Here is an 8,602-nt window from a genome sequence, read left to right as displayed (position 1 = left end):
GGAATACACAGGAAGAACAGAACGGGGTAACTGACCGGAGGAACTAGGGAACACGCCAGTGGTGAGTACCCGAGAGATGAACTCGATTTGATGCTGGCCTTTTCGGGAGGTTCTTCTTGACATGGACCTTCAGGTCCCACAAGTCTTCAGAGTACCGCCGTAATATCGTTATGGTGTTTGTATCTCATCGTGATTGTTAATGTGTAAAAATATTGGGATTATCATAAATTCGGCAATTTTAATTCTGAAATGTAATTAAAAAATTCTGAAATAATTCACTGTTGTGTGCGCCATTAGTGCCATTAGTTGTGCTATTCAAAAATATTATATAAGGTACTTGAGCTAATTTGGGTTAATTGGGCAGACCCTCAAACAGTGTTAGCCTATGGGGCCCCAAAATTAGGAAATTATAAATTACATAAAAATTGTTGGTGCTCGAGTTAATTTGGTTCAGTTGGGTAGGGCCCCGAACAGTGATGGTCCAGTGTCCCAAAAAATTAGGAAAAAGGTAAATGAAACAAACATTTCTGGTACTGGAGCTAACTTGGATAGCAAAACACCGACAATTGATTTTAGAGCAACAAATAGAATGTGTAGAACAATGCGTCGACAAACTGCTGAACCGTGGGCGACATAAAAAGAATTCCAGTGCCGGAGGTGTTAAAATGCGGGAGTGGTAGTAATTATTTGAATCGTGTTCCACGATGTCCAGCCATATTTCTAATTAATAACGTTGTAACAGAGATTTCCGATAGCACTCGTCCCGTGGCGAATCCATTTTTCCAGTTCGGTTCGGTGCGATCCGGATAACGATCCCCCTAATCATGGTTACTTTCTCGCCATTCCTGGTTCTGCTACACGTGACTCGATCGAATCGCGAAAAGAGAAGATCGCGAGCGCGCTGCTCCGGGGTTCGTTTAATTGCCAAGTTAATCTCCTAACGAAGCGGGTCTGCCAGTTCCCGCAGTTAGTCAACGACAACCTACCCCCTCTTCTCACGAATGCAGATAATGTTACACTTTTCATCGTGACGGCACGGTTCCACTTCGTTTCCTTTTCGTTCGCTTTTGCTTCCCCGATCCTCGAATTATGTCACGATCGACTGAAGCTAACTGTCTTCCTTTCGACGTTGATCGAGAAATGGCGGTCAGAAAGGAGGACAATTTCTCCGCGTGACGTGCCATCAGGTTGTCGCATACGAAATGCCCGATTTTGAACAGTAACAAATAAACGCAACCTGTTTTTCTAAATGAAACTTGCTGATCAAACTGCCTGAATGTTTCTAGTCTAGTACAGGATGAACCACGGAATGTGGATTTTATGCATTCCCGACAAAAATGAGTAGGTGTAGGAGACCATAGCTCCTCAACTACTGATCCCACAGGATCGAAACTTCGGTCTGCATCCGCGCCGGGTACAAATCTACTGGATTACATACCGAATACATTATAATTCGTAGGAGAAAGTTACTAATTTTGAGTCTGGTAGAGCAGCGGTTTCCAACCTTTATGCTACTATGCCTCCCTAAAAAAAATTTTTTTCCGCGCCTCCCTATCTTCTAATCGATATAATAATATAGACACGTTTTAAAATATTGAAAATTACAATTAACAAAATAATAACAAGGTTTTGCTATAACAATAGGAACATGCATATTTATTTTTACATTAAATTACTAATCAAACTACATCTAATGCATCAAAATTTAATGCGAGTGTTGTTGTTTATTGGCACAAAGTTTATCGAATCTTGGGGACAATGTGGAGAGTGCCACTCGTAACTCTTTTTCGGCTATTAACCTGGTTCGATATTTGGTTTTCATTGCAGCCAGTGCCGAAAAGCTTGTTTTGCATAAATAAGACGTTACAAACGGTAGAAGCACATGCATTGCTTTTGCAATATACAAAGATTCATACTCTCCACTAATATTCACCCAAAATTGAATTATGGTTTCACTTTGAAACTTTTGTTTCAGTGAGCTGTCGCATGATAATTCTATCAATTTTTCCTTTTCGATGGTTGTCAGCTGAAATTCGTCTTCTTGATCGTCGATAAATGGATTCTGTATGCACAAAACCTTTGAGAAATCGAGGTCTTTGAAATAATTTGAAAAATGCACCACTGAACCATCCAAGTGTTCGATTAAAAGATTTTTGTTCGCTTCGATATTGGCTGTGTCCCAGAAATCTTTTGAAAGTGACAACATATCCAACTCATTCTTTTGTAAATTTGATTTCCATAACTCCAGCTTTTTAATGAAAGCTTTTACTTTGTCTTTTTGAACAAGCGGATGCATTTGTGATCCCTGCATTGATTTATTTAAACCGCTCAATTTTTCAAAAATTTCAACCAAATAGGCAAGTTTAACAATAAAATTATCGTTTGTCCACAAATGTGCCTCTTCATGGTGGTTTTCTTTGAGAAAGGTTGCTGTTTCTTCTTTGAGCTGAAACACCCTTTGAATCACTTTTGTACGAGATAGCCAGCGAACTTCGCAATAATACTGAAGTGAGGTATAATTAGCTCCCCCATATCAACACACAGCTTTGCAAACAACCTAGCTCTCAAAACACTGTTCTTAATGTAGTTTATAATTTTTATAACTTTCGTAAAAATGTTGTTCAGTTCCTCGCTCATATGTTTTGACACTATAGCTGCTCTGTGAAGCATACAGTGCGTCTAGATAACATGTGGTGCTTTCTTTTTGGCCAATGCAATTATTCCACGTTATTTCGTTTTTGTCAAAAAAACTGTCTATTATATTAAACATCTGAATGGATGTGGTCTTCCCAGGAATGGGTTTGCAAAATAATATATCTTCTAATATATATTTTCCGCAACATATATCGAACGTGTGCAATTAAATGGGCATCTTTAGCTATATCAGTTGTCTCATCTACTTGAATGGAGAATTTCGAAGTACGCAGCCGAGAAACTAATTGATCGCAAATATTTTCAGATATATCATTAATTCTTCTTCCAACTGTATTATCAGCAAGCGGAATTTGTCGCAACTGTTTTGCATACGATTCGCCGAACAGAAACGGAGCGTTTGCAAAGGCGTCATTTTTAAAATCTTCAGCTGCGGATAATCTTTTAATAGGGATTAAATGAATGTATAAAACTGTAAGAAAAGTAAAAATTAACAGTACTTCACTGAATTTGTACTGTTACGTTACGACATGAAGTTTATTTATTTTTAGATATTATGGTATGAACATTAATTTTTTATTAAAAATTTTGGCGCCTCACCGGTTGGAAACCGCTGCGGTAGAGTAAAGTTTACCCCTACGATCTTTTGAAAAAAAGAATAAAGAATTATGACAATTTCTTGCCAACCCGATAGATTCGAAAAATCCAAGAATATTGTAATGTTGTTTCTAACGTAACATTTTTATTGTATTCCTGGTTTCCACAATCAATGCAGAATATTTATATTTTGCATGAAAATCAGTTTGTTACATATACCGTAACATCTCTGCCTGTATCTATAGCGTTATAAATTGCTTTCCAGTTCTTCTTCTTTTTCGTATTCTTCTTCTTCTGCTCCTTCTTCGGCGCGCCGGTCAAAGAATCCCCGCTTGTTGCGCTCGCCGTGGCTCGATCCGATCGATTCTGCGATTGCGACAGGTGACGGACCAGCGTTGCTGAAGGGACACCCGAGATCTACGATCGCAGACCTGGCTAGATAAAGATTTCTCGCTGACCAGTGGCTGCGGTAACGACAGGCCGCTTCTTCCACGCTACGGAACGTTTCACGCAGCCGAGTATAACTGATGGATCGGCGTTGATTGCTCAACTCGAGGTTTATTAACTTCTTCCCGCAACTTCGTTAGAACGGGATCCGCGCAATTAAGCTTGCTCCCCAACCGAGAAAACGCTTCGTGATTTTCTGTGGCTAAGATCTCTCCGTTTCTATTCCCCTATCAGATTACATACACTGATTCTGTCGAAGGGAGAGTAGTGGCCCAATTTGTTTCAAATGCTACGGGACAACAAAAGAATTATTATCAAGCCTGCTAAAAAATGCTTCTTATTGGATTAAATATATTGTTTAGTTTTATAGTTACCCATACGGTACGCACTTACCCCACCGTGATAGTACGGACTTGCCCCGTGTAGTAATACTTACGGGGCAAGATCATCTTAGTGTTTTTCTCAATAAATTAAAAAAAATGCAGTAAAAACGGTTTATTTAATGTAAACTCACATCAATATTTGTTGTATTTACCTAAAATAACAACACAGAATATATTAATAACTTGTAAACTATTGCACGTTCAGGCTAACCTCAAAGTTGCACGTGTACCTTGCACGTGACTGTTTGTCATTGGTTGATTTAAGCGAAGAAAACACCTTTATAGCTGGGCGACATCTATGTAGAATAGTTCATATTACCTTACACTACATTAATAAATACAAGCTAGAGAAATTTCGGTCATATTGTAATAAAAATAACCAATTAACTTATTTGCCCCGTAGACGAACTTACCCCACTCCACCTTACTTTATTTAAATAGATTTTACCAGCTGATCTTTATCGCTTTTCTCTCCAAGGGAGAGAGCAGTCTTTTGCCATCGAGAGATGGCAGATGCATGCGAAAGTCCGCGTTTTATGACCGTTGCTGAGGCGTTAAAGTCCGAGACGTTTCACCGCTTAAAAGTAACCGACGATAATCCAATAAATCCCGTAAATCTTGGAGATGTAGTGGCCACGAACTTTCGCGCAGCATCAATTCGCCGTAATAAAAGCAGTGAAACGCGCAGAAAGTATTCCGCTTCATTCGATTCGATTAAAATGAACCTTTGAACAATATTAGATACGTGAATGCATTTCGGGGACAAAATTAAGTGGAGACACTTTAAAAACAAAAAACTTTTTTAGAATTGCACCGAACAACTTGAACTTTTACGACGTATTGTTTTTTGATCGATAGTCGTGCGTAATGTTTGTGAAATGACTTCACAAAAGTCCAGCTGATCGTGTTTGCTTACTTTCCATCGGGTCTTATATGTACAGAAATTTCAAGTACGCTACACGGACTCTGTGATTCTGAGTAAAACGTTTCGCAAGCTCCTCGTGGCTGGTCCGATATGGGACACGGTTGATCAACATGGATGACAGAAAAAGAAAAGCGGTGATTGTCCGCACGTCATTTCCTTTTGTGAAACTGTGCGTGTATTTTCGCGATAGGCTCGGCCGATTGTTGAACAGTTCATTTTTCAATTTTAATAAAAATTTCGTAGCTTCGTTTTCGCACGATTCAATTTTATAAAATTATACATTCATAGGACAGAGCTTACATTTTTATAGTAAAAATGTATATGTATTTTTATTAATTTATTTAAGGAATATTTGTTAAATATATCCCCTTTCACACATCTAATAAATATTTATTAAATTTATTCATTCATTTAATTTGGGTTTATGGCAAATAAGAATACATAGATCAAATGCAGAACAGTAAAAACATTTGAAGTATTTAAAAATACCGTTGTAAAGAGACAAATTCAATTATTACTATTTTGAGAATCCTACAGATAAAATACTATTTTAGTTATTATTTTGAAAATACTACCAAATCAAATATTTTATTTTCAAGAGTGGACGTATGATTTCAATTAAAATATTTACTAGCTGAAATAGTGTTTCACCCAGGTCTGTATGAATGGTACTATGAATGCCGTTGAGCACACAGGACTTAGGCGAGCCGGACTAGAGAAACCGGAAGCGCTATCGAATTCCGAGGGTACATCGGGCGAATTTGCATCCTCTGTTAAGACCAGTGATCCTCGGGAAATTCAGTACCGTTAGCATCGTGCGAACTAGAGATAAAGATAAAAGCCTTGGTACCAAGGGAACCGGTGACGGGATTAAATCAAAGCTTGCAATCATTGCATCAGCAGTACCTTGCTTCCTTTAGGGCGCGTTGGGAAGATGGCGTTTTTGTCCTCGAGAATGCGATTGTTTGCTGGTCCTTATCCAAATGAACTGTCAAAATAAAATATTTATTAGCTTGATCATTTGTCTGGTATACAGGGTGAGTCCGAAGAAAAAGAACACTTAAATATCTCCGTTACTCTTCGTTGTATAAAAAAACTTTTTAGGACAAAGTTACACTGTTTGAAGGGCCACATGTAACGGTGTAAGGGAAACAATTTTCGAGGTCATTTTTTTATTAGATTTCAAGGTCATCGATATTTTATAAACGGAATGAGGTATTTTTTAATACATCAATCGATGCAACTGGACATTCGTTATAAAAAAGTACTAACCTATGTATGTCGAAAAGTTAGTAGTTCACGAGATATTTCAATTTAAATAACTAAAACACCATTACTGTCGTACTAAGATGTTACACAAATAAGTAAACGCTAACATCAATTTCAATTTCAATGTTAATTTTTCAATATCAACTCTTCAACTTCATTTTCAACTTCAATTTTTCAATTGCAACTTTAATTTCAACTCTTCCATTTCAACTTCAATTTCAACTCTTCCATTTCAACTTCAATTTCTACTTTTCCATTTCAATTTCAACTCTTCAAATTCAACGTCGATTTTTCTATTTCAACTTCAATTTCCACTTTAATTTTTCAATTTCAACTCTTCAATTTCAACGTCAATTTCAATATCAACCCTTCAACTTCAATTTTTACTCTTCCATTTCAACTTCAATTTCAACTCTTCAATTTCAACGTCAATTTCAATATCAACCCTTCAACTTCAACTTCAATTTTTCAATTTCAATTTACACTAACAACTAAACGCTAAACGAAGTTTTTTTGTACAACGAAAACTAACGGAGATATTTAGGTGTTCTGTTTCTTCGGACTCACCCTGTATATTGCAATCATGATTAAATTAGGCCATAATCAACATTCAATTCTGAAAAGATCTAATTTTTAACTTTCATGCAATGTATACAAATTGTTCATATTTTTTCATTTTTAAAAAATAAAATACCTACATTTTACAAATTTAAAACAAGAGAAAATACCTATTTTACATATTTAAAAAAAGAAAATACCTATTTTGAATATTTAAAAAAAATAAAATCCTTATTGTACATTTTGAAAAATATATAAAATAACTGTTTTACATATTTTAAAAAAAGAATTTTTATTTTGCAAACACTATGCATCGATCACTTACTTGGTCCACGTTATTGGTTCCAGCAGGCTTGGTCTCGGTGTTTGCTCTTCACACTCTTAATTTGAACAGAACAGCATAAATATGAAGACGTTAAGTACAGGAGAATAATTTGCGTATTATATAACATAGTAGTTTCGTCTCACCATTTTCCTTTCGTATCCATTCAACATCAGCGCATGCATAATGTATGCATCCCGTAAACGCGTGAGTGTACATTGTAACTGTGTGCAAGTCACTATTATTTCGTGTATGTGCAACGTGATCACAGTACACTCGAGATGCTCACTATTCGCGCGATACGCATCGCTGCTTCTCTTTGTATGCATTGAAGAAATCCAAATTTATGGCCAGTTAATTCAATCGCTATTATAATCATTGCTTACTCTACCATGAAACGCGTGTTGCAATTAACTTTCTATTTTTAATTCAATAATATAAGACAATGAATTCTTCATTTGTTCGTATGATACTTACAATGAAATTAATTAAAAATATAGTAAAGCCTTGATCTAAGAAAACGGGATCTTCACGATCTAAGAAAATTGCTTCTCCCCTCCACTGCGGGGCATACTTAAACTTAAAAATTGTATGCATTCATTTTAAGTCACTAGAGCCATGTAAATATTCATTTAATTTCTTAATAATTGTAACAGGATTCGAAAAAATGATGCAACTATATTTTTAAATTATTTAAATGTTTTTACTGTTTTGTTAAAAATGAATAAAATTCGTAATCTACTCGTCATACATTTTATAAAATTTGTTGTTCCGATGTTTTAAATTTATTTATACAAATCATGAAAGATTAGAATCACTTACCGATTCTTTTCAGCTTAAAGACATACCATCAATTGATTCCAAATTTTTGGCCCGTAGCCGGTAGCGTAACACGTACAATGTATTCGACATTTATTTATTTAAAAATCGTGACCACGTTCAGCTTTAATTTTGAATCATCGCAAAGACACTAAGTACTGCGCAATCCGACTGTTCCACAGAAACTGATTGTTAAAGAACCATTCGAATCGAACGAGCGTGCCTCTACTAAATCCCCACCCTGTTTGAGGGTGTGTTTACCCCTTGGAGGGTGGACAGACACGTCGGTAACGTTCCAATAATCAATACCATACTCGTCGATTTATAACTCGAGAACATTAAAAAACATTTTAGTAGTCCACTTTTTAAAAGAACTTTTATAACCCCAAAAATGAATTCACGAAATAGATGGAAGTATAAATTAATTTTTTTGGTCGCCAAGGTATCTCTAGTCGATAAGCTTCATTTTTATCATCGGTCGATGAAAGAACCCCCACGAGGAATCTGGAATTTTTATATTTCATTTTTCGAGCGCATCGATTCCAGCGTTTTGCTTAAATTGATTTTTGTTTTTCACAATATTTCTAATAAAACTATGTTTTGATTTCATACCGTTTGTCTAATTTCTAA

At 36.0% G+C, this 8,602-nt stretch overlaps 1 long non-coding RNA gene across 6 annotated transcripts; it reads right to left on the bottom strand.

Annotated features, from left to right (window-relative positions):
• Positions 1 to 1,578: 1,578 nt before the first annotated feature.
• On the bottom strand, positions 1,579 to 8,188 carry LOC143213090 (uncharacterized). Of its 6 annotated transcripts, XR_013009866.1 has the most exons (6): positions 7,976 to 8,188; positions 7,631 to 7,732; positions 7,300 to 7,470; positions 7,157 to 7,211; positions 5,911 to 5,992; positions 1,579 to 5,826 (listed from the first exon to the last, which is right to left on the bottom strand). It is a non-coding gene; the product is annotated as an uncharacterized LOC143213090 (long non-coding RNA). The 6 variants fall into 6 exon arrangements; XR_013009862.1 differs by having other exon boundaries at positions 1,579 to 3,985; positions 4,090 to 5,826; positions 7,300 to 8,188; XR_013009863.1 differs by having other exon boundaries at positions 7,631 to 8,188.
• Positions 8,189 to 8,602: the final 414 nt, after the last annotated feature.

This window comes from Lasioglossum baleicum, chromosome 10 (assembly GCF_051020765.1).
Source record: "Lasioglossum baleicum chromosome 10, iyLasBale1, whole genome shotgun sequence".
Taxonomy (NCBI): domain Eukaryota; kingdom Metazoa; phylum Arthropoda; class Insecta; order Hymenoptera; family Halictidae; genus Lasioglossum; species Lasioglossum baleicum.
This window is presented reverse-complemented; position numbering and strand designations above follow the sequence as displayed.